Source organism: Podarcis bocagei, assembly GCF_964188305.1.
Source record: "Podarcis bocagei genome assembly, chromosome: 9".
Taxonomy (NCBI): Eukaryota; Metazoa; Chordata; class Lepidosauria; order Squamata; family Lacertidae; genus Podarcis; species Podarcis bocagei.
In genome coordinates this window covers 66,149,909-66,174,785 of record NC_138134.1, presented here as the reverse complement: position 1 = coordinate 66,174,785, position 24,877 = coordinate 66,149,909, and the positions used below count along the sequence as shown (strand labels likewise).

At 44.8% G+C, this 24,877-nt stretch overlaps 1 protein-coding gene across 3 annotated transcripts in view; it reads left to right on the top strand.

Annotated features, from left to right (window-relative positions):
* The window catches only part of ARHGAP24 (Rho GTPase activating protein 24), a 461,665-nt gene that overhangs the window by 92,838 nt on the left and 343,950 nt on the right, over positions 1 to 24,877 (top strand). The window contains exon 1 of one of the 3 annotated variants that reach the window (XM_081207050.1): positions 874 to 1,348. The exons of the other annotated variants lie outside the window; for them this stretch is intronic. The gene's annotated coding sequence lies outside the window, so the exon portion shown is untranslated. Of the gene's footprint in view, positions 1 to 873; positions 1,349 to 24,877 lie in introns of those variants that run through there. 3 annotated transcript variants of the gene reach the window in all.

Sequence of the window (24,877 nt, the reverse complement as noted above, 5' to 3'; positions counted from 1 at the left end):
CAGTGACGGAGGTGAGTAATCCTTGCTCACCCTACCCTCGTCCCTCGGGATGGGGCGCAGATTGGTAGAGGAAAGGGCAATAGTGGGAAATGCCTGTTTTGGGGTCACTTCCCCAATGATATTCTGTAGGGTGGGGCACCATGATTAAATTTGCCCCATGACCTAATGCAGAGCTTTCCTTGCTTGTTTGTCCCAATTTCCTCCCTACCTGCAGTTATTCTGCAGCTGAAAGTCAGGCTAAGCTGCAGCTACCACAGAAACCATGGACCAAGGTGTGCTTACAACAGTGTACTTAATTATCTTCTTGCCTTCCTGCCTTCTATCTTAATGCGAGTCCAGCAGGGCAGAGAGACTGGGGATGGGGCGATTGTTTTCCTGTTGGCATCGGTAGGCGGAGGTGGTGAGCGCTACCTGCTTGCAAGATTAGGCAAAGGAGTTCCATTGCCATGCCTATGCCCTGGAAAGTGAAGGGTAAGTTTTGGGGAGGTCCGACGCCAGCCCCCTTTCCTTCCTGTTCAGTCACTGGGAGGCGGTCAGTTTGGTGTTGCATCCTCCTGGTGCAGCTTTTGCAAAAATAAATGTGACACTCCCCTCAACTCCATGCCCATGAAACCTGAGAAATCTCACCATAGCCCTCGGACTACATGGTGCAGTCAAAGTTTTTTTTTTAAATAGTATATTAGACCTCTGGAAAGTCAATTCATGCTCCCGGCTGTCACTTTGCGAAGGTTTGCAACAGGGGAGGGAAAACAAGGAAGGAGGAGGAGGGGAAGAATTGCAGAGAGGGAGGGAGGGGGGGTTGCTGGTTGCTGTGCGGAGAGCTCAGCCAGGCAGAGTTCTTCCAGTGTCGTATTGTTGTTCTGTTCTCCGCCGAGTCCTCTTTTGTTCCGTGTGTGCTGAATTCCCACGTGCACGCTCCCATCTTCCCCTTTGCTTTCCTTGTGGGGAGGGGGGGCAGAGCTGCCTCTTCCCCCCACACCCCGGCATCGGCGAAGGTCTCCGGCAGCAAGTTGAACGGGTGCCACATGGACACATATGGCCGAGGCGATTTATCATGTAACGAGATTAAGGCTTCGCGCACCGTTGCCGGAGAACGCAGGAACACGCTGCTCGCGCTCCCTTTATCGCCGGCCAATTTGCAAAGTACATTGCATTAGTTTGGTGGCGGTGCTCCCCTGTGCTGCCGCCGCCGCCGCCGCTGTTGTTGTTGTTGTCACTGCTAAATGCCAAACAAGGAACCCTAAATGCTTCAGCTCCATTTAGATGCGGTGCCTGATAGTGTCACTCCTGGGATCTGTCCCCCTTTGGAAAGCTTCGTCGTTTAGCACGGACGGGAAAGCTGCAGAGTGTGAGTTTTGCTCTCTCGCTTATTTACCTGTGGGTAGGAATGCAAACGGGGAGGGGGGAGAGAATGAGATAGCCTAGCCTAGCCTTAAAAAACAGAGCATGCTGCTTTTTATTACACGGTCGCAGATATTGCACGGAGTCTACCTTGCTGCGTGGCAAAGGTCCCCCCCCCCCCGCCACTGTTGCTGCTGCTGCCTGGAGTCATGTTAAATTGCAGTGCAATACCTGTCGGCCATCCGCAGTAAATGGGATTCATTTGCGACCGGTGCACTTGCTATTCCACCCCCCAAGTGCCAACCGAATGGGGAGGCATGGGAAACAATAGGACGAAAGGTAACGTTGCTAGAGGCAGATGTAAATGGTGATTGCGGCAGAGACGGTTTTCATAGGGTGGCTGTTTCCGTGGGCAGCAGCACACTTTTTCCCCCAAGGAAGAAAGACAGATGGGCTTAGAGAGGTGATGCGCCTGTCAATCACTGACGGGAGGTGGCAGTTTTGATCCGAGGTGCCCCTTCCTGAGTTGTGACAGAGTTCTTGCTAGGGGTTATGTGTGTGTGTGTGTGGTTGTAAGGAAGCAGTATTGAAGCATTGCTGGCTTCTATGCTTTCCTATTTCTCAAAAGAGCAGCCTTGCCATCTGTATATTGCACTGGGAGACCACTTTAAAAGCCCCCTCTTCTCTCTTCCTCTGCCCTCCAATGCAAAGCCCTCCACTAGTCTCATTAGCACCCCATTTCCCTCTGTCTTTGTGAGCAGGGTATCCATGGAAAACAACATCCCTGCCTGTCTTGTCTCCTGACAAGTTGAGCACTCTGCCTGGTTCCCCCCCCTTTCCCCCTCTTTCTTTTAAAACTTGTAATCATTTTGTATACGCCAGGCTTTGATCTTGCTGGAAACCAGAATGCTTTTGGATTTGGGAGTACAGTATTTTTTTAAGCTGTGCTTTTAAAAGAGGACTGTTAAGAACTCCAGGGTGGCGAGGTCTTTAGTTGAGGCCGGTTTTCTAGACTCTGTAAAACTCCTAAGTAACGGTGCATGGCAACCTTTTAAGCACTGAAAGGTGTAAGCTGGTCAGATGCTAGTTTGTAGGTTTTTGAATGGCAACAGCTGCGCTTGGCACTTACAGATCAGATTCCAAGTGGTCAAAGAACTTCATGTGATCTTTTGTCACGCAGCACAGGTAAGCAGCAAGCAAAACTGCACCTGGGAAAAAAAACTGTTGCCGAACCAATCCGCCTTGCTGAACAGGGTTGTACAGTTAGTGGTTAAGTCTCATTTAAAGTGATTTTTTTACAGACAAATACAGAAAATTAACTCTGTTTTCCCACCATTTTTACAGATTTACCAGTTAAGCAAGAAATAAAACTCTGGGCTTTAGCTTGTATAAAAAGTTCTTTTCATAGTATATATGAATAGAAGTCGTTTTGCTTTGGGAATAATGCATATCTCTTACTGCAATTAGGCGAGGGATAGGGAACTTGTGGCTTTCCAGATATTGCTAGACTCCAACTCCCAATACCTTGGTACCTCAGGTTAAGTACTTAATTCATTCTGGAGGTCCATTCTTAAACTGAAACTGTTCTTAACCTGAAACACCACTTTAGCTAATGGGGCCTCCTGCTGCTGCCATGCCGCCGGAGCACAATTTCTGTGCTCATTCTGAAGCAAAGTTCTTAACCTGAGGTACTATTTCCTGGTTAAAGAAGTCTGTAACCTGAAGCATATGTAACCTGAAGCATATGTAGCCCGAGGTACCACTGTATCCTGACCATTTGCCATGCTGACAGGAGTTGGAGTTCATCAACATTATGTGGATCATAGGTTCCCCTATCCATGCTTTAAATAGAAATACCAGCTCAAAATGTTGCAAAACCAATAGCGGATGCTTAAATTTCCAGCTATAAAGTGAGTTGATCTGGAACCTAGCTGAGTAGGAGAGCATGTGCAGGTTTGACCTTTGGCGTCTTTAGTTAGAAAATATATAAGGTAGCAAAGCTGGAAAACAGTCATTGCCCGTCACAATGGATCTTACCAAACTAGAAAGACCAAAGGTTTGCCTCGGTAATAGGCAGCTTTATATGTTCAGAAAATCATGATTATTTCTTCCTCCTCCTCCTCCTGCCTGAGATGGCTGCTTGATAAATGATGTCCTGTTACCATTGAGTGTGCTTACCTATTAGGGAAGGGGGAGAAATTCAACTAAGTTTTCATGTAAAAGCAAACTTACATACTTTGCTCTTTCCACAACAACGTGAGAACCTAAAGACAGCCATCCTTAGAAATCCACGTTTCACCAGATTTTGCAGTGCAGCCAAATAATGTATATAAAACTTCATATACTAGGGTAAAGTGTGCATACAGATGCCTATAGTTGCATATATTAATGAAAATAACATTCAAAAGGACATTATATCAGGGGAGATTGCTTTGAAAAGTGTCCATATTAGGGAATATTGCATACAAAAAACGCTTATATTAGGAAATAATCACGCAAAAATACTGATGAATTTCCACAAAGACTTAAAAGTGATGTGGTAATTTGGAGAACCAAGTTTAAGATTGGAAAAATCAGAAACAGAGATGAAGCAAAATGGACATTCTCATGGGAGATGGGTTATTGGTTTGTTTTGCCTTCGGTTTTTTATTGTTATGTATTCTGTGATTTCTTTTTGTATTTCTACGTTGAGAACTGTCCTGTGATCTTTGGATGAAGAGTGGTAAATAATAATAATAATAATAATAATAATAATAATAATAATAATAATAATAATAATAATAATAAATAATTAATAATAAATTAATAATGCAGCCCATTACCCATAGTGGCTCAGAAAGTTTGTCAAGGTTTTCATAAGCAAACTAAACAGAAGGAAGATACCAAAAGCAGCAGAGGATTCTGTTGTGGTTGCTGGAACAATAACAGAATTGTAGTGTTGGAAGGGACTACCAGGGTCATCTATAGTCCAAATGCCTGCAATGCAAGAATATTTCACCCAATGTGGGGCTCAAACCCACAACCCTGAGATGAAGAGACTCAAGCTCTATTGACTGAGCTATCCCATATATATTACTGCCGTAGTGTTGGACTTGTGAAGCCTCCTCAAGCTGTAGTGTGGGTAGTCAAATGTGGAAAGCTGGCAGCATGGACTTCAGGCACAGGATCCAAATCTAAGCACATCAGATCCCTGACAAATGGCAAATACCACTTGAACCCAAAGGCTCTAGAAAACCAGATGTTTCTAAAGCCTAGTTCCCCCATGCTAAACAGCAGGAGCCTCTCCGCATAGTCTGCCATTGGTTAACCCATACAATTAAGATCATTGTGTTTCACAAGAAAGACTGTGCTGTTTGGGGTTGAAGGGAATTGTAGCCCTTGCAGAAGGTTGGTCAAAGGTAATCCGTGAAAGATGTAGCCCAGGTAAACACCCTAATCTGGTAAGAACTCTTTAGTAAGTAAAGTAAAGGGACCCCTGACCATTAGGTCCAGTTGTGCCCGACTCTGGGGTTGCGGTGCTCATCTCGCTTTATTGGCTGAGGGAGCTGGCGTACAGCTTCCGGGTCATGTGGCCAGCATGACTAAGCCTCTTCTGGCAAAGCAAAGCAGTGCACGGAAATGCCGTTTACCTTCCCGTCGGAGTGGTACCTATTTATTTACTTGCACTTTCACTTGCTTTCAAACTGCTAGGTGGGCAGGAGCTGGGACTGAGCAACGGGAGCTCACCCCGTCGTGGGGATTCGAACCGCTGACCTTCTGATTGGCAAGTCCTAGGCTCTGTGGCTTAACCCACAGTGCCACCCACGTCCCAAACTCTTTAGTAGGTAGGCACTATTCAGGCCCCCATCTGTACCATACATTTAAAGTGGTGCCACAGAATTGTAGAATTGCAGAGTTGGAAGGGACCCTGAGGATTATCTCAACCAATGCAGGAATCTCAGCTAATCTCAGCTAAAACACGACAGATGGCCATCCAACCTCTGCTTGAAAACCTCCAAGGAAGGAGAGTCTACAACCTCCTGAGGGAGACCGTTCCACTGTCAGACAGCTCTCACTGTCAGAAAGTTTTTCCATATGTATTGTTGGAATCTCCTCTCCTTTCAAGTCCAGCCCTCCAGAGCAGGAGAAAACAAGCTTGTTCCTTCTTTCATGTGACAGCCCATGAGATATTTGAAGGTGGCTATCATATCTCCTCTCAGTCTCCTCTTTTCCAGGCTAAACATACACAGCTCCTTCAGCCGTTCCTCAGACTAAGGCTTGATTTCCAGACCCTTCATCACCTTGGCTGCCCTCCTCTGCACACATTCCAGCTTGTCAACATCCTTCTTAAATTGTGGTGCCCAAAACTGGACACAGTCTTTCCAGGTGTGGTCTGACCAAGGCAGAATAGAGTGGTACTAGAGTGTCGTACCATCAGATGTCAAAGAAATAAACAACTATATGACATTCAGAAGACATCTGAGGGCAGCCCTGTTTAGGGAAGTTTTTAACGACTGATGTTTTAATGTATTTTTAAGCTTCTGTTGGAAGCTGCCCAGAGTGGCTGGGGAAACCTAGCCAGATGGGCAGGGTAGAAATAATTTTTTATTATTATTATTATTATTATTATTATTATTATTATTATTATTATTATTATTAATAATAATAATTTTATTTATTGGTCCTGAGAGTTGTGAGGAGACCCCAGTGCCCCTTAGCAGAGCAACAATTTCCAGGGCTCCCCAGTAAGAGAGATTTGTAGTTTGGCCACTCTGAGAATTGTAGTTATGTGAGTGGAATAGGGGTCTCCTCACAGCTCTCAGCTTCCTCAATGAACTACAGTTCCCAAGGTCCCTTGGGGGAAGCCATGACTCTTTAAAGTGGCATGGTATACTGCTTTAAATGTGCTGTTCAGCCTTTCAAAAGCTCTGGGGCCAGAAGCGGCAAGGTAGGACGTTATTGTTTTAAGTGTTTCTTTCTCTACAAGCCTTGCCTTTTCTCCTCTCTGCACAATAGGCTTTTAAAGCCTTTAGTTCTTTAATGATGTGCCCTGCACGCTCTGCTTGGCACCCCAATTCACATGCACAGAAGAAAGAAGAGCCTTTATCTTATTTTGATCCAATCCAGCACTGAATAAAATCCTGAGATAAAAAAGGTAGTTGAGGCAACTAAACTGTTTCATCTGAGAAAGCTGGTGTTCTCATGCCTGCTCATTATTTTTGGCTTTTATTAAAGCTGTTTCTCGTTTTCTCTGTGGGGCGGGGGAGAGAAAGACAGCCCATAATAGCAGAATTCTAATTCACCCACCTGCCAATAAGAACTTTGAACTGCACTGTTGTCCTCGAAATATGCTACTGAAATCTTAGCCAGCTTACCTCTCCTCATTGCCCAGATCTGACCCAAAGCATCCTTCTGCGTTAGCAAAGCTGCTTCATGATGGTTTCAAAGTCACAACATTGGTCAGCTTGGTGGTGGTGGGTTTTATTACATACCCTCCAATAATTTCTCCTATTCCATAATAAGAATAATAAGAATATTTATACCCCACCCATCTGCTCCAGCCACTCTAGGCGGCTTCCAACAAATATCAAAACATAATAAAAAATTAAACATTTAAAAACTTCCCTATACAGAGCTGCCTTCAGATGTCTTCTAGAGGTGGCATAGTTACTAATCTTCTTAGCTCAGGGGTCTCCATACCCTCCAACATTTCTCCAATGAAAATAGGCACGTCCTAAGGAAAAGCGGGACATTGGGATCGAATCAGAATCTGGGAACAGGCCTTTTCTGCAGTGGCTCCCCATTTGTGTAATGCTCTCCGAAGGGATACTTGCCTGGTGCCAAGTGTGCTGGCTTGCCGTCGCGATTAACGTCACTTGTGCATGCCACAAGTGTGCTGATGTGTTGTGTGCACCCTGTGTGGCTTGCGTGAGTGACATCAGCATGCCTCACAGTGTGTGTGTGTGTGTGTGTGTGTGTGTGTGTGTGTGGCTGCCACTGAATTTTGAGGGGCCCCGACCCCCTCCTTGCAAATTTGTTGGGGCCCCTTGGCACCCCCTGCCTGGCTCCTCCATTACATATTTTTAGTTGCCATGCAAAAACATTCCTCTTCTTCCAGGCATTTGGCTAATTAAACCATCTAAGGCAGGCTTTCTCAACCTTGGCCCTCCATATGTTTTGAGACTACAGTTCCCATCATCCCTGACCACTGGTCCTGCTAGCTAGGGATCATGGGAGTTGTAGGCCAAAAAAACATCTGGAGGGCCAAGTTTGAGGAAGCCTGATCTAAGGCGTTTTAAACAGTGTGTAGAGGGGTTATTGGTTTCATTTGTTACTGCAAAATGTATTTTTATATTGTAAACTACGCTGTGATATTCAGATGAAGGGCAGTACAGAAATTCAAATAATAATAATAATAATAATAATAATAATAATAATAATAATAATAATAATAATACAGTCCCCATGATTCTTTGCAGGAAGCCAGAACTGTTTAAAGTGGTATGATGATGATTTAGTGCAGGTGGGGATTGTGCAAATTATTTGAAACAATGTAGTTTATTGTACAAAACTCACATACGCATGTACAAAACTCACATATACGTACACTAGTAACGGATATGACCTCCGCTATTTTTAAGCAGCATTTGAACACGGTTTGGCATGGAGTCTACTAGTTTTGAACAGGCCCTGTTGATTTTCGGATCCCTGTACCACACTTGAATCAGCGCCTGAATGAGCTTCTCCATAGTCATGCATTCTACAGCACAGAGGCGAATTTTGCATATAGCCCACAAATTCTCAATGGGATTTGCGTCCAGGGAATTCCCTGGCCAATCAAGTACCTGTATTTTCTGCTCTGTCATGAATTTCTTCACCACTTTCAATGTGGGGTCCTGCTGCAATATCCCAGTACCGTCAGGATACCTCTTTTCCAGCTCTGGAATAACTCTCTTTCGTAGAACCTCAATATATTGTGGCGAGTGCATCATTCCTTCTATTGGCTGAAGCTTCCGACACCATAATGATCAACTGACTTTTTGTGTTTGTTTTGAGTACAGGATTACAAGTAAGATAGAATACATGTCTTCAGAGGTGGGAGGAGACCATTATTCTTATGTGCATATAGAGATGCACCCACAAATCTCAGGTGTTACGTTCCAATGCGGGGCATTCTGTGGACCCAGCAGCAGACACCTTTTATACGCACAAGATTATTATTGTCTTGGCAAGCTGCTAAATGTCATCCTTATCGTCACATTTATGGCTGTATTGACCGGATCCCCCAAGCACAGAACTGACTTTTGCAGCACTTGTGAGATACGAAGTGTCAGAAAATGCACATATATTCTAGCCAGGAGGCAGGGAAAGGTTTGACAAGACTGACAAAGGCACCCCACGATTTATGGCCAGGACAGGGCCTGTCTTTTCTCTGATGTGCTCTGAGAAACGGTAGATCCTGCAGACGAAGGGAAAGGCAGAGCTCATGCAAGTATTAATCATTTATCCCAGCACCTTTCACTGTGCAAAGTGACTGTTCAGGTCTTATCTCGTTTAATCTTCAGGAAAAACCAATGAGGTAGCTTAGAGTGACACCGGGTGAGTCTGCTAGCCAAGCAGGAAATCGAATGTTGGCCTCCCACATTCAGCTGCTCCACTTTATCAACTGCACTACATTGGACCCAGCAAGGAGCACTGTATAATTTGAGTGACTTATGAGTAGACGCGGGTGGCGCTGTGGGTAAAACCTCAGTGCCTAGGATTTGCCGATCGCATGATCGGCGGTTCGAATCCCCGTGGCGGGGTGCGCTCCCGTCGTTCGGTCCCAGCGCCTGCCAACCTAGCAGTTCGAAAGCACCCCCGGGTGCAAGTAGATAAATAGGGACCACTTACCAGCAGGAAGGTAAACGGCGTTCCGTGTGCTGCGCTGGCTCGCCAGATGCAGCTTGTCACGCTGGCCACGTGACCCGGAAGTGTCTGCGGACAGCGCTGGCTCCCGGCCTATAGAGTGAGATGAGCGCACAACCCTAGAGTCTGGCAAGACTGGCCCGTACGGGCAGGGGTACTTTTACCTTTACCTTATGAGTAGATCATCTTAGGCCATATCGGTGCCAAAAATGGCACTGGTAATGGGAACTGGGGGTAGTTGTGGATTTGAAAGTGCGGGAGATAACCGTGACAGCTCCCATAGCCATGCCTCTAAGGAGAACATGAAGGTATCTGTGTTGACGCATTATGAAACACGCACACCAAAGAGCCAGCAGTGTGTGGTATAGTCAGTGTTGCTGCAATTCTTTGCATGGCTTCCTGGGAGTAAACTCAGTGGTGCTTCCTTCTGACTATGAAGGTTCAACTGATAAAACAAGTTGAGCTTCATGAGAAGATCTTCCAGTGTATTTCTATAAACTGTCTTGCTTTATAAAAGTCAGCAATGCTACACCTTAACTTTCCTTTGGCAGAGCTATTTCATGCTCACAGTTTAAATGGCTGAAGCCTCTCTTATGCTATGATGATGGCCTGTTCCAGTCTCAGTAAGATTAGAGAAGCCTCCAGCTCCATTCCCTATCACTCCCGGCCAGCATGCCCAATGGTCAGAGGTAAATGGAGAGTTGTGGTCCATGAATATCTGGAGAACACCAGTTTGGGGAAGCCTGGGCTAGAGGCATTGCCTGAAGACACATCTTAGGATCCTGTGCTATGGAGAAACAGGACAAATTAATAAATGGATAATAAATGGATAACTCTAATTGTCATGATGTGCAATGCTGCATCAGCACTTCTTATCACATCCCGGCTTGGTGCCTTGTTTAGTAAGTGCTCAGCATGATAAAAGGCAGCATTCTAGGATGAATCAACGTAAGATAACCTGCATGCGTGAAACTAATCCTTTTCCGAGTTATTGCCAGGGCTAGGACAAAAGTTTTTTGAACGCCTCTGTTTCACGTGTTTAGACTTGTATATTGCGCGCGCACACACACACACTCCTGATGAATGGGGGTGGGCTGAGGGACCCACTGCCTCCAATTTCCTAAGTGGGACATTGGCTCCATCCCTTTTTATAACTAATTATCAGGCATATAACAGTGTAAGAACTTTCTGTGAGTGGGTTAGGTCTACGGGTCCTTGCTCTAGACTACTGGTGCCTCTTTCCCATACCCAACAAGAAAATGTGTGAGGGATCCCCTCTTACCTGCCAATGGGCTCTGGCTTACCTAAGATTCAAAAGTTGTGAGCTACAAAAAGATACACACCTGCCTTATCTCAGAGAGCTTATTCCTGGGCAGCGAGTATCTCCTCTCTAGGCACTCCTTAGCCTCCTGTGCCTCGGTTTTCTCTGAGTGTAGCCGGGGCACTATAGCAGGCTCCTTGTGGTCAGCTGCAGTAGCTGAGGGTTTGATCTTTGATCTGTAGTTGTAGCCAAAACCAAGGGTACGAAGTGCAGCGGGCTGACATAGCAGAGAGTGAGGCTACCTGGAAAGAATAATGTTGTTGTTGTTGTTTAGTCATTTAGTCATGTCTGACTCTTCGTGACCCCATGGACCAGAACACGCCAGGCGCTCCTGTCTTCCACTGCCTCCCGCAGTTTGGTCAAACTCATACTGGTAGCTTCGAGAACACTGTCCAACCATCTCGTCCTCTGTCATCCCCTTCTCCTTGTGCCCTCCATCTTTCCAACATCAGGGCCTCTTTCCAGGGAGTCTTCTCTTCTCATGAGGTGGCCAAAGTATTGGAGCCTCAGCTTCACGATCTGTCCTTCCAGTGAGCACCCAGGGCTGATTTCCTTAAGAATGGAGAGGTTTGATCTTTTTGCAGTCCATGGGACTCTCAAGAGTCTCCTCCAGCACCAGAATTCAAAAGGAAAGAATAATAGAATCAAAGAATCCCTTCATGAATCACTGCCTTGCTGTGGCAAAGGGGCTTGAATAACTCAGAGAAGCTATGATGCCATGCAGGGCCACCGAAGATGGACAGGTCATAGTGGAGAGTTTTGACCAAACGTGATCCACCTGGAGCAGGAACCGGCAAGCCACTCCAGTATCCAAGAAAACTCCATGGACAAAGACAACAGGAAAGAATAATAGAATCAAAGAATTGTAGGGTTGGAATGCAGGAATAATGCAAGAAGGAAAGGGGTGATGCTGAGTCCCCAAAGGAGTACAAGTTTCTGAGTACGAAAGAAATGTATTTTCAGTGCAATGGCCCTTTGTCTGGCCTCTCAGTTTGTGAATCACCCAGTCACCCTTAAGTCATGGGATAAAATGACATTTGCCAGCTGCCCACACACATGGGGAAAGTGTCCTACTCAATGGACGCACACAAGTCAATTTCTTCGGCAGCTCTCTATTCTAATATAGGCTCACAGTGTAGAATCATCAGTGAACACTGCTGATATGTAGCCAGAACACTCAAGTCGTACATCTGGGAGTGACTCACGGTTTACTCATTCTGTGATGTATCGGAGAGCCAGGCGTCTCTCAACGTCGCCTTTCCGAACAGATCGACTCGGTGTTGACTTAGTCACTCAAGCAATTAATCAAAAAAAGCATTTCCAAGATGTGTGTTATACAAAATACACAGACTTGTGTGTAACTTAGCTGTTGACGGAAGTCTTCCTTGGCATAGCTACACCACCTTTTTGTTTTCTGATCAGACATTGCTTTATATTTTCAGTGCAGAGGGAGCAGAGCATTCCATCCTTCTGGGGAAAGCTGTCACAGGGCTCTGCTTTAATTGACGACAATGCTTCTGATTTTTTGCAGAGATGAAAACTGTAATCTGAGCAGGATCGGAATGGAAGCCAATAGGCTTTGAATTTTAGTTCAGTGTTGTCAGTCAATAAACTAGCTGCAGTTGAGATTGACAGCCTCTCTCCCCCACACTCCCCTTATGGAATAAACTCAGGATCCAGAGCAGCGGTTGGCAGACTTAGAGCACATTGGATCTGCTTTGTGTTTTGCCTGGCAGATTTTCTAGCTAAAGTCACATACAAAAGCCATAGATACACTGAAACAGAAGTCACCAGACCCTTATCCAGTGGACGCTTGGGTTGCGAATGTGATCCATGTGGGATGCACATTTGCAACCCTCAGCATTCGCAACCCATGTCTGCGCACGTGTGGGTTGCGATTTGGTGCTTCTGCGCATGCACAAAGTGCGATTTAGCGCCTCTGCACATGCGTGACCGCTGAAACCCGGAAGTAACCCGATTCGGTACTTCTGGGTTTCGGTGGTCCGTAACCTGAAAAAACACAACCTGAAGCGGCTGTAACCCGAGGTATGACTGTATATAGTGAGAAGGTAGGGAGGGGTGTTAGTCAGAAGGGTGGTGGGAATGGGTGATTGTTAACGGCTGCAAGACAGAGAAACCAGTAGGAGAACACTTCAATCTCCCAGGACATTCTATACAAGATCTCAAAATAGCTGTCATATTACAAAAGAATTTCAGAAATAGAATGGAAAGAGAAGTTGCTGAATTACAACTTATTACCAAACTTAAAACCATGGAGAGACCTGGTCTGAATAGAGACACAGGATTCTTATCTCATTATACATGATAAAGCTATTTTTGGCCATCTCATCCCTTGCTATTTTCCTGTAAGACCAATTGCGGTCGTTAACAGTTGTCAACTGGTTTACCACACCTATCAGCCAATCACCCATATCTGAAGAAGTGTGCATGCACACGAAAGCTCATAGCAATAACAAACTTAGTTGGTCTCTAAGGTGCTACTCGAAGGAATTTTTTTTATTTTGTTTCGACTACGGCAGACAAATACAGCTACTTACCTGTATCTAAAAGCCGTAGAGTTAGAATTAAATAACAGGGTACCTCAGGGCATGTTCTGAGCTTAGGAATGTGTTTTCAGTAACGGAAATGAACTGAACTCACAGTCGTTTCATACAAAATCCTGCTCCTGGTTAGTTTTCTTCATTCCAGCACTCTTGATTTAGGTGGGAAAGTCTCCCCTATTGTCAAACAATTGGGAAAAGAACATAAGAAGACCTTGCTGGATCCAGCCCTTGTACAGGGGGGTTGGTGTCTATCTTCCATCAATGCAACTAAGAGGACACATTCCAGAGAAGCAAAAATACTTAAGGAAGACATGAAGTAGGGCTGGTAAGGAGTGTGATTTGGGGAAAGGGTGTGTGGACTGGAAAAGGACCATGGAAGTTTATTACAATATCTGATTACAGCCGTGAGAAGGGAAGATGGAGAGATACAGTCCTACCTAACATGAACAGCTGATAAAAAATTATTGGACTTAGCTGAGATGGCAAAGTAGCATGTTTAATTAGAGAGACATCATTATTGACATTTGTTAAGGATTGGAAACTTATTTTGGACTTTTTGCATGAAAGAGAAAATGAACTTGTCATATCTGGGTTTGAAGACTGGAAATATATTTGCTTATAGGAAATAGAATAGTTGGATGTTAATGAATGAATACTATATTTAGCTGCAGGACAGAGAACCGAAAGTCTTTTTATCATTTTAATTTTCTTGTCTCTCTCCTTTCTATTTCTTTCTTTCCCTTTTCCCATTTCTGCCTTCTTTTTGCTTCTGTTCGTCTTTAGATTAGAACTTTAAAGCCTTTCTTTTTTTCTACTGTGCTATAAAAAATAAACTTTTTATATATCATTGTATAGCATGAACTTTTGTATATCACAGGACAAGTATAAATAAAAATAGATGAGAGAGAAAGAGAGAGAGAGAGAGAGAGAGAGAGAGAGAGAGAGAGAGAGAAAGGGGTGTAGCCTAGGGAGAGTTAACAGAGAAGACTGAGTGGCCCTATTTGGCTTCTGGGTCTGAGGTTCCCTACCCATTGTCCACTGGTGGCAGCTCTCAAGGATTTAAGGCTCTGAAGCCAATATAAGTTGCAATTTCAGCTAAATTTGGGGAAACCACTTGAAGCACCCATTGTGTTGAGCTATTTCAATTTCTCTTCTTCGATTTGCTCATTGCAAACAGCTGAAAGTCTGGAAATTTTGATAATAAACCTGATTTTCAATGGGGGTTGAATAATTTTGATTGCTCCGAGGGCCTTCTGGCGGTTCCCTCACTGCAAGAAGTGAGGTTACAGGGAACCAGGCAGAGGGCCTTCTCGGTAGTGCTGCCCAGCCTGTGGAACGCCCTCCTGTCTGAAGTCAAGGAAATAAACAAGTGTCTGACTTTTAGAAGACATCTAAAGGCAGCCCTGTTTAGGGAAATTTTTAATGTTTGATGTTTTATTGTGCTTTTAATATTCTGTTGGGAGCCGCCCAGGGCGGGGTAGAAATAATATTTTATTTATTTATTTATTTATTTATTTATTTATTTATTTATTTATTTAGAGACTGAACCGGACAACTCCTGTTCGCAAAGCCTCTCTTCTACCACTGAATTATAGCCCCTCCCTCTTCATTCAAATGAGCTTGCCCGGGGTTTTGAACCTGGGCCTTTTCACACTTGAAGCAAGATTCGCAACCCTAGACCAGGGGTTGTCAACTTGGTCCCAATTCTAGGTTGGCGGTAGGGGGTTCTATGGCACAAGCTGAATCCTCCTTCCATCGAGCGCTGGTGGCCAGTAAGGAAATTTTACCATCAAGAAAGATGCATTAGTGGGCGGTAGGTATAAAAAGGTTGATTACCCCTGCCCTAGATTAACAAGCCTAACTTACATATCAGGGGACAGAAGAAGTGGAGCAAGTCAGGCTATGGATTGATGGAGTCCAATGCAGTGGTACCTCAGGTTAAGTACTTAATTCTTTCTGGAGGTCCGTTCTTAACCTGAAACTGTTCTTAACCTGAAGCACCACTTTAGCTAATGGGCCTCCCGCTGCTGTTGCGCCGCCAGAGCATGATTTCTGTTCTCATCCTGAAGCAAAGTTCTTAACCTGAAGCACTATTTCTGGGTTAGCGGAGTCTGTAACCTGAAGCGTATGTAACCCGAGGTACCACTGCACTGTTTTCACACACTGACCTCTTCCTTAATGTCTCCTTTGAACTGAAGAAGCCTAAGAATGACCCTTGGGCACGTTGGGCACACAAACCCTACACTCTGTCACTGAGCTATGGTCCCCTTGCATGGAATTACATATCCCTCAAATGCCTTGGGAAAACCGTGACATCCCGTTTTCTTGCCTCAGAGCACGGTGGCCATTTTGGACACTGTGATCTCTCCTCATCTCACACCATGATCTCACCATGAAAAATGCATTTTCTTTGGGGCCACAATCTCCCACAGGTCACACAACTCACCTGGGAACATGGCCTGGAAGGCACACAGGCCAGTTTTTGGCCTGGACATGTTGGAGTGTGTGCAATTATGGTCAGGATTCAGTGGGTTAATATGTGGATGGTCTTTCAAGTCTTTTTGGCTCATTCCATGCCTGTAATTCTATATTCATACAAATCAATAACGTTTATTCAAATGTGCACAAATGTATTCAGTTTGCATCCATTATTCTTTGAGGTTTTGTAGAGTTTCCCTCCATTTTTCTTCCTTCCTCCCTTTCATTTCTTTTTCTTTTATGGGAAGGGAGGTGGTATGAAATCTTATTGTGACAGGAAAATTATAGATCCATGATGAGCAATGCACCTCCTCCAGTCATTAAAGAGGGGCAGACAATGGTGTTCGTTAAAAACGTCTTTTCTTTACAACTGTAAAGGATGGAAACCGACATATATATATATATATATATAGAGAGAGAGAGAGAGAGAGAGAGAGAGAGAGAATATAGATATAGATATAGATATAAAGCGAGATGAGCGCCGCAACCCCAGAGTCGGTCATGACTGGACCTAATGGTCAGGGGTCCCTTTACCTTTTTTTATATATATAAAATTTGTAGGGATCCGAAATTGGAATCACATACTAGATGCTGAGCAGAGACCACAGGGAGTTGTCAGTTCTGAAAACTGCACCTACTGTACCAGGTACTATGGCGTGGAGAGACAGCGTTTTGAGATAGCTAACTGTGCCTCCCTAGATTGAAATTGTTTTTGCAAGTGACTTGAGGACTCTGTCAAGTTTTATGCAGTGGCAATAAGGATTTTGCTGGCCATTGCTATGTGCTACAGAGAACTGTGCTCGTTCCCAGCACTGTAGGAAGTCAGTAGGGGCCATTCACAAAACAGTTGTCCATGACAGAGACATCCTTGCTGCTGTGGTTTTGTGAATGACTACTGCGAATTGCAAAATTATCACTGTTTGCAGTTTTCTGAATACACACACACACACACACACACACACACACACACACGACCTCACTGTTTACATATTACACACACACACCCCCCCCCCCCGCCGGTCAGCCCTGTTAGCATTTGTATTATGTTTGCATCGTAAATGTATTTCACACACACACAAAAAGGTATTGGGGAAAGGAGGTGGCAGTTGGGAGTTGGTTATTCTGTTAGTTTATTCTTTGACTGAGAACGTAGGAGTGTGGTGACTTCAAGCAGACGCTGTCTGGAGGGGTTTGCAAGGACGGGCAAGATACGGATTACAGTGGTACCTCAGGTTAAGAACTTAATTCGTTCTGGAGGTCCGTTCTTAACCTGAAACTGTTCTTAACCTGAGGTACCACTTTAGCTAGTGGGGCCTTATCCTGAAGCAAAGTTCTTAACCCAAGGTACTATTTCTGGGTTAGCGGAGTCTGTAACCTAAAGCGTCTGTAACCCGAGGTACCACTGTAATAACTTATGTAGTGCTATGAAGGAGTTTCTGAGAGCAAAAAAAAGACTAAACCCTTTCTTGGGCTCAAGGGAGAGAAATTCATTGCATTCATTAATATATACATATGAATAATACTTGTTGTTCAACTGTTGCCAACCTGACAAGTAAAGATTTATATTCAAGTCTCAAGGTGTCAAGCTAACAGGTTCTTCCATGAGGTTAGGTGAGGCAATTTGCCTCACATGGCAGATCCAGCCCCTCCTCCTCCCTTCCTCCACTGCCACGGCCACCACAGCACCCTTGTCCTCATCACAGTGCCTTGTGGCAGCAGCACAGGTGTGATGGTTTGGGCAGGAAGGGGGCTTGGATCGGTAAGGGGGCAGGGCTGATGGGGGCAGACATGTGAGGAGTATTTTGCCTATAGCAGCAAAACGTCCTGAGCCCTGTCTCCCATGCAGTGTGTGTGTGTGTGTGTGTGTGTGTGTGTGTGTGTGTGAGAGAGAGAGAGAGAGAGAGAGAGAGAGAGAGAGAGATACACAAACACAACTAAGGATAACACTTCGTTCATTTGATGAAGTGGACTGTGGTCCATGGATGCCTATGCTACAATGAATCTGTTGCTCCTTTTTCTTTATGTGAATGGTGCTAATGCAGTCTGGAAACGAGAAGAGAGTTGTTTTTCAAAATCCGACAAACCTTCTAGGTACTGCTGATCTTTCTGCTTCACTGTGTAAGCCCGGGAAATGCAAATTTCAATTTGAGCACCGCTCGCGGAAATGGCCTGAAAGCAGGAGAGTCGATGAGGAATGCAAAACCAAATGAGTTGCCATTGTCCTAGATGCCTTCAGAGTTTGTGAGGGTGCTGAGTCAGTGTCTGGTTTCTGGGACTTTTTTGGCTTGTGAATTTGGACACTATGCCTTCCACTATGCAAAATGTTTATCACACACCTTGAGCCTTGGTTTGTAGGACATGGAACAGAAGAGGACTTTTCTCTGCTGTTGCTGCTGCTTTCTTAGAATCATAGAATTCTAGAATTGGGACCCTACGGGTCATCTAGTCCAACCCCAGGAATCTCAGCTGAAGTATCCACGAGAGAGGGCCATCCAACCTCTGCTTAAAAGCCTCCAATGAAGGTTTGACTGTTGTGGCATGTGCTATGAGAAATATAAAGTCCTCTTTTAATTTCCTATACTTTCTTCTTCATTTCTTTTCACAATGAAATTTTCACAGCAGCGGCAAGGCCGGCTCTGCCATTGGGCAGAGGGAGCCTCGGGGGGCAGATGCCACAGGGCAGCAGCAAATACCAGTCCAGTTGCCTTCTATACCTGGGATGGGTGTATACCACCTTGCCTTTCACTTCAGACAGTACAACGTCTTTGGTTGTACATGAACAGGGGCTATTGAAGATTTGGTTAAAAAAGGGGAAGTGTGGAATTCACAAACGGCAAAGCTTAAAAATAAATACTTCCCTTTGTTTTCATTGAAATGTTGACATGCTGACAGCAGCAAATGCTTATTATCTGTGGCAGTCATTGCAATAGCAGAAATGTAGGACTCAGAGGCGGCACTCCAGTGTGCATATACCATCTTGCTTTTGACCAGTGGCGTAGCGTGGGGGGTGCCAGGGGTGCCGGCCGCACCGGGCGCAACATTTGGGGGGGCGCGTTTGGCCGGCCCTCCTCGAGGAAGCAGGAACCCCACTGTCCTCAGACCTCCTCCGAAGCCTGGCGGTGGGGCGGAGAGACCTTCTCCCCGCGCCAGCCTTCGGATGGCTGTCCTGAAGACTTGTGGTGGGAGCAGTGGCATAGCGTGGGGGGTGCAGGGGGGCCTGCTGCACCTGGCGCAACATCTGGGGGGGCGCGGAAGAGACTCGAGTGCTAAAATCCACGGGTTAGGGGGCGCAAATTACTTGCCTTGCCCCGGGTGCTGAGAACCCACGCTACGCCACTGCTTTTGACCAAACAAAATTAGGAGCCCTAAGAGACCGCAATACAATGGTACCTTGGGTTACAAACGCTTCGGGTTACAGTGGTGCCCCGCAAGACGAATGCCTTGCAAGACGGAAAACTTGCTAGACGAAAGGGTTTTCCGTTTTTTGAGCTGCTTCGCAAGACGAAAAACGAAAACGTCTTGCAAGTTTGTTTCCTTTTTCTTAACACCGTTAATACAGTTGCGACTTGACTTCGAGGAGCAACTCATAGGACGCGGTGTGGTAGCCTTTTTTGAGGTTTTTGAAGACTTTGGTGATTTTTGAAGCTTTTCCAAAACTTCTTTTAAACTTTTAAAACTTTTTGGGGGGGGTTTTGGATTTTGGGTTGGGGTGTTTGGAATTCAAGGACTTGGTGTTGGGGAGGGGTTTGCAAGAATCTGGAAGCTTGTGTGTGTTTTTTTCTGCATTTTTATGATTTTCTGTGACCATTGGGCCACTCTGCTATTTTTCAAAAAAATTCTGGATTTGAATTTCTGTGTGGTGGGTGGCTGGGGGAACAGTTGAGGAGGGGGTTCTTCAGCAAGAAGCAAAGAGTGGAAGAGGAACCTTCTTCGAGTTGTCCCCCAGAGTCTTAGAAAATGTACTGTACACTTTGTTGATTTTTAAATGTTTTTGTGTCATGTTTAGAAACTTAATTTATTGTTCCTTCAATTTTTGAAATGCTCTTTACAGTATGTGTGACTTTAAAGAGCACTTAATAAACTCTTGTTGTACCAAATTTGGCTTTGTTTGGACTTTTTTTGACCATAGGAACGCATTAATTGAATTTCAATGCTCACGGAACGAATTCATTTCGTCTTGCGAGGCACCACTGTACGTGTTTTCAGGTTGTGGACTGGGATGGGTGGGAACTGGAAGTACTGGAAAGGGGTTACTTCTGGGTTTTGCCGCTCGCGCATGCACAGAAGTGCCAAATTGCGTCATGCGTTTGCACGGATGCAGCGCTGCAGGTTACGAACGCTGTGGGTTGCAGACGTGTCTCCGTCACGGATTAGAAGAGTAGAAGAGCAAGTTAAGTTTTGCTTCTGTCTTTTTGGACCTGTGCTCTTGTGGGAGCAAACTGACTTGCACCACAGCTCAGGATGAAGAAACGTGTGTCTTTTGCTTCCACGCTCTGGTGTCACCAAAACAGGACCTCCAGGATTGGGATCAGAAGTCAGGGCTGCTTCTGTAAATCCAGGATGTCCCACTTAAAACGGGACAGTTGCCACGATAGGATATTGTGGCCCTCTTCTGGATCGCCTGTAGTTTCTCTAAAGGCAGCCCTGCATGAGGTGTCTTGCAGCAGTCAGCCGGCTTGTAAGAGTGCTTAGAATTGCAGCCTTAATCCCCCAGGCCAAAGGAACGTGGGATCGATATGTCATCAAAGGGCAATCACCTTCGGCTGCTTGTCCTTATCCGCGTGCGTGTGTTAATGATCAAAAGGCCTATTGCAGATCCAGGCAATAATTTGTGTGCAGAATATCAAGTCATAGCCTGGTTCTACCACTGCAACTTGCGGGATCTTTCTTGCTAAGTAAAAAACAATTCCCTTCTTCCTTGTCAAGTAATACTAAGGCAGCAGGCCCCTTTTCAATTTTCTTTCTGTATAATTTATTTATGAAGGCATCGGAACTCCTGGAAAAAAATGTACTGAATTTGTTCTTTCATGTAGCTCCATTAACTTACATGGCCTTATTATATAAATGAATTCTACCTAATTTGTTACTTACCATAGAGCAGAAAATTGTATGGCTACAGTTCTGATTCATTATATATAAGTTGAGTGGAATTGTTTGAAGCTGGTTGCAAAGTCTTGTTTAATCCAGACCAAGAAGCAAAATCCAGTGCATCTCTACTCAGGAGTAACCCCAATTCCATTCAATGGGATTTACTACCAGATAAAATGTGAATTGGATTATGTGTGAATGCATTGGTGAAAAAATGTGTTATATGAGTGGAAATTACTTGCAAACATGTGCACTAAAATGTCAATTATTTTTGTGAGGACTTTAACAAAAAATCCCACACACTGATGCAGAAATCCAGAGAACTGAACCTAAAATGAGAAACTGACATTGACAGATTCATCTATCCCTAATCTCAGTTTGGAAATTTGTTTACAGTACCAGAGCAGAGCTCATACTTCTTGCAAACAAAACTCTATTCCTTTTCTCCCAAGCTTTCTTTATTTCAGCAGCCTAATTCTTCTGGGATGGGAGAGGAAACTGTTGCTGTCATTAAACAAATGGGAATCTTGTGTGATCTGTTGGTAGTTAATTTGACTGATTTACAATAGAACCTGTTCTCCCTTCACCCACCATTCTGACCCAGCAGGTTTTCTCTTTTTGCCTGCTGGACTTTTAGAGGGAGGGAGGGAGGGAGAGGGAGAGGGAGAGAGAGAGAGAGAGAGAGAGAGAGAGAGAGAGAACGCTGTCAAGCATTGCCATTGATTTGACAGATCCCAACTTCTGCAAGTAGATCTGCCTTAGGGAATACCTGTGAGAACTAAGAAGTACTTCTCAGAGAAGGGTTTTTGCATTCCTGATGTTCCAAAGAATGTGATAGCAGAGCATTTTTAGTAAAACTCAGTATGGGATCTGCATGTGGAAAACCTCCCCAATTTACTCAAGTGTGTGATCTCTGGACAAATTGCGGGGGGTGGGGGGAGGAGATGATGATTGATCTGCTCTTGATTGGACTAGACTTCTGGCTTCAAGTACAGAAACTTATATCTGTTGTTTTTGTTAAAGACTCAGCTACAAAAAAGTAGCTGTACTATATTTCACCAGGTGTAGGAGACTCAGAGATGCCTTGTTGGCTAATGTTGTGTTCTAGAGCAGGGGTCAGCAAACTTTTTCAGCAGGGGGCCGGTCCACTGTCCCTCAGACTATATTGGGGGGGGGAGAACGAATTCCTGTGCCCCACAAATAACCCAGAGATTCATTCTAAATAAAAGCACACATTCTACTCATGTAAAAACACCAGGCAGGCCCCACAAATAACCCAGAGATGCATTCTAAATAAAAGGACACATTCTACTCATGTAAAAACACGCTGATTCCTGGACCGTCCGTGGACCGGATTTAGAAGGCGATTGGGCCGGATCCGGCCCCCAGGCCTTAATTTGCCTACCCATGTTCTAGAGCAAAACAAAAGATGGGGTGGATGAACTGCCTTTCTATGCCCTGCTTTGATTGTGCAGATAAGGCAGAAGGGTGTGTGTGTACATTCCCCTCCACTTTGTTCCATTTCTTTTCAAAAAATAGTTTTCCCTCCCAATGATTTAAATGGCAGAAAATGCACCACATCAGCTGCAGGGCTGGTGTAGTTTGTTCCCCGTTCTGGAAGCATGTTGGGGTGTCACTTCTCTGATTCATGTGGATTTATAACTTCTCCCAGAATGTCTCCTTTTTGCCCTCTCCTGTTTTGTAGCTCTAACTTCATAGGGTCACTGGCAGCTTCACCCTAGCCAGTGTGGTGTAGTGGTTAAGAGCGGTGGACTCGTAATCTGGTGAACTGGGTTCGCGTCTCCGCTCCTCCACATGCAGTTGCTGGGTGACCTCAGGCTAGTCACACTTCTTTGAAGTCTCTCAGCCCCACTCACCTCACAGAGTGTTTGTTGTGGGAGAGGAAGGGAAAGGAGATTGTTAGCCAAATGGGTGGGGTATGATGATGATGATGATGCTTTCCCTAGGTTTCCTGCAGATTGATGTTTGCTTCAATTCAATACTAAAGAGTGAGTTTTCCCTGGGAAAGCAGTAGTACAAAGGGAAAACTGCTTCCACCCATGCCTAGAATGAATGGGACAAGTGGAAAACTGCTTTTTAGGCACATGACAAACAGAAGTGTGGATGACCCCAATATGCCCGCAAAAGGAAAGCAAATATATATAAATAAACTCCGTAGCCAAGACTCTCATCTCCAGAACCAAACGCCTGGCTGACAAAGACCACTTGACAACTGAGTTACAGAATCTCTCAAATGTGTTAATCGCCAACGGATACCAGCAAAACAGGGTTACGAAGCTAATCCAAAAAGAAACACCCCCCAAAAACCAAGACACAGAAGAAAACAATGGCATGGCCCTCCTTCCTTATATCAAGGGCACTACAGATAAAATTAGCAAAATCCTCCATAAACACAATATCAAAACAGCCTTTTGCACCAACCAAAAAATAGCCAATATCCTCAGAAACCCAAAAGATAAAATCCAGTTAGAAAACCAAGGGGTCTATGAAATACCCTGCAAAGTCTGCCCAGCCACGTACATTGGACAAACAAACAGACGAATAAATGCACGTATCGCAGAACACAAGAATGCCGTCAAAAAAGAAGAAAAAACTTCCTCTCTTTACCAACACATGAAAGAAACAGGACACGAAATTAATTTTGCAGATTCCAAATTGCTCTTTAACATGGAACATCACCACAAGAGAATAATCATGGAAGCCATCGAGATAGAGAAACACCCTCACAACATGAACAAGCGTGACGACACGTCCCGCCTGCCAGACATCTGGAAATTAGCCCTCCCCACAAAAACCGACACCAGAACCAGAGGCACACAGAACGCCATCTCCAATCAACCACACCAGACCCAAACCCAGACCCTCTCCACAGATAAATTACAGACACCATCCAGTAGCCAAACCATAGTGGCACCTCCGGATGCTGCACCCCCCTGCAATCCCTACACAGATCTGGCTGGCACAGGACACAAAACCACAGCTCGCCCCTATACACGAAGCCAAGCCAGAGCACAACTAAGTGCAGTACAGCCATCTTCTCAGAAAAACTTTTCACAAGCTCAAGAGGTCAAGACACGAAAGCTTTAGCAACTAATCCACACCTAATGACCCTCCTAAGTGGTACTCAGAATATCACTCAAGTAATCACTCAAGATATCCCTCAAGTAATTAATGAACAAAAGAAGAAAAGGCACATTAACCTGGGAACTTCCTCTCTGCCCAGAACGTTGGAGGCTATACACCACACCCCCTCAACAGTATTTATAGGAACTCAAACACTGAGACCCTGCTCTGTTCTAGTAACAAGAAGCCGAAAGCACCAGCCTGAAGATGACGAGTGAGACCTCGTCGAAACGTCGCCTAGACACCCCAACTCTTACACGGGAAGACACCCGAAGACACCAAAACCTGCATATATATATATATATATATATATATATATATATATATATATATGCTTTCGTAGATTTTCACGGGTACAGGAATGCAGGTTTTGGTGTCTTCGGGTGTCTTCCCGTGTAAGAGTTGGGGTGTCTAGGCGACGTTTCGACGAGGTCTCACTCGTCATCTTCAGGCTGGTGCTTTCGGCTTCTTGTTACTGGAACAGAGCCCAAACTGCCCGTTGTTCTGGTGTCAAAATTTGAAGTTTTTAGGTTTTTCTTTCTTGTTGCCTTTCTTTTTTTTTAATGCCAGATTCTTCGCTCCCACTTCAAATGACAAGAATTTAGAACTGAGAGCCGAGAAAATAGTTTGGAATTTGTGAATAATTCATATAATGAGTTTTGCTATAATCCCGCCTCAGAATGCCCACGTACAAATTGCAGTTTTAACATATCCATTATTCAGCATGTCCCGATGAAATATTCATGACATTTGTAAGTTGTATGCATTGTTAGACTTTTGGGGGCACTGTGTCGAGTCCAAGTGTTTACCCACACTTTGTTTCGAGCAGAGTTACAGCCGATGCACATGACTAAATCAGTTGAGTGGATCTATAGCAGGAATGGGAAACCTGTGGCTCTCCAGATTTTGTTGGAATCCGACTTCCATCACCCTTGACCAGTGCAGTGCAGCTGCCAAATCACATGATTCTCTCAGAAGATGGGTGCAGTTCACACAAACCAGGCTTTGAAAGATTGCCTTTTAGGCTGACTTTTCCACAAAAGGATTTCAAAGT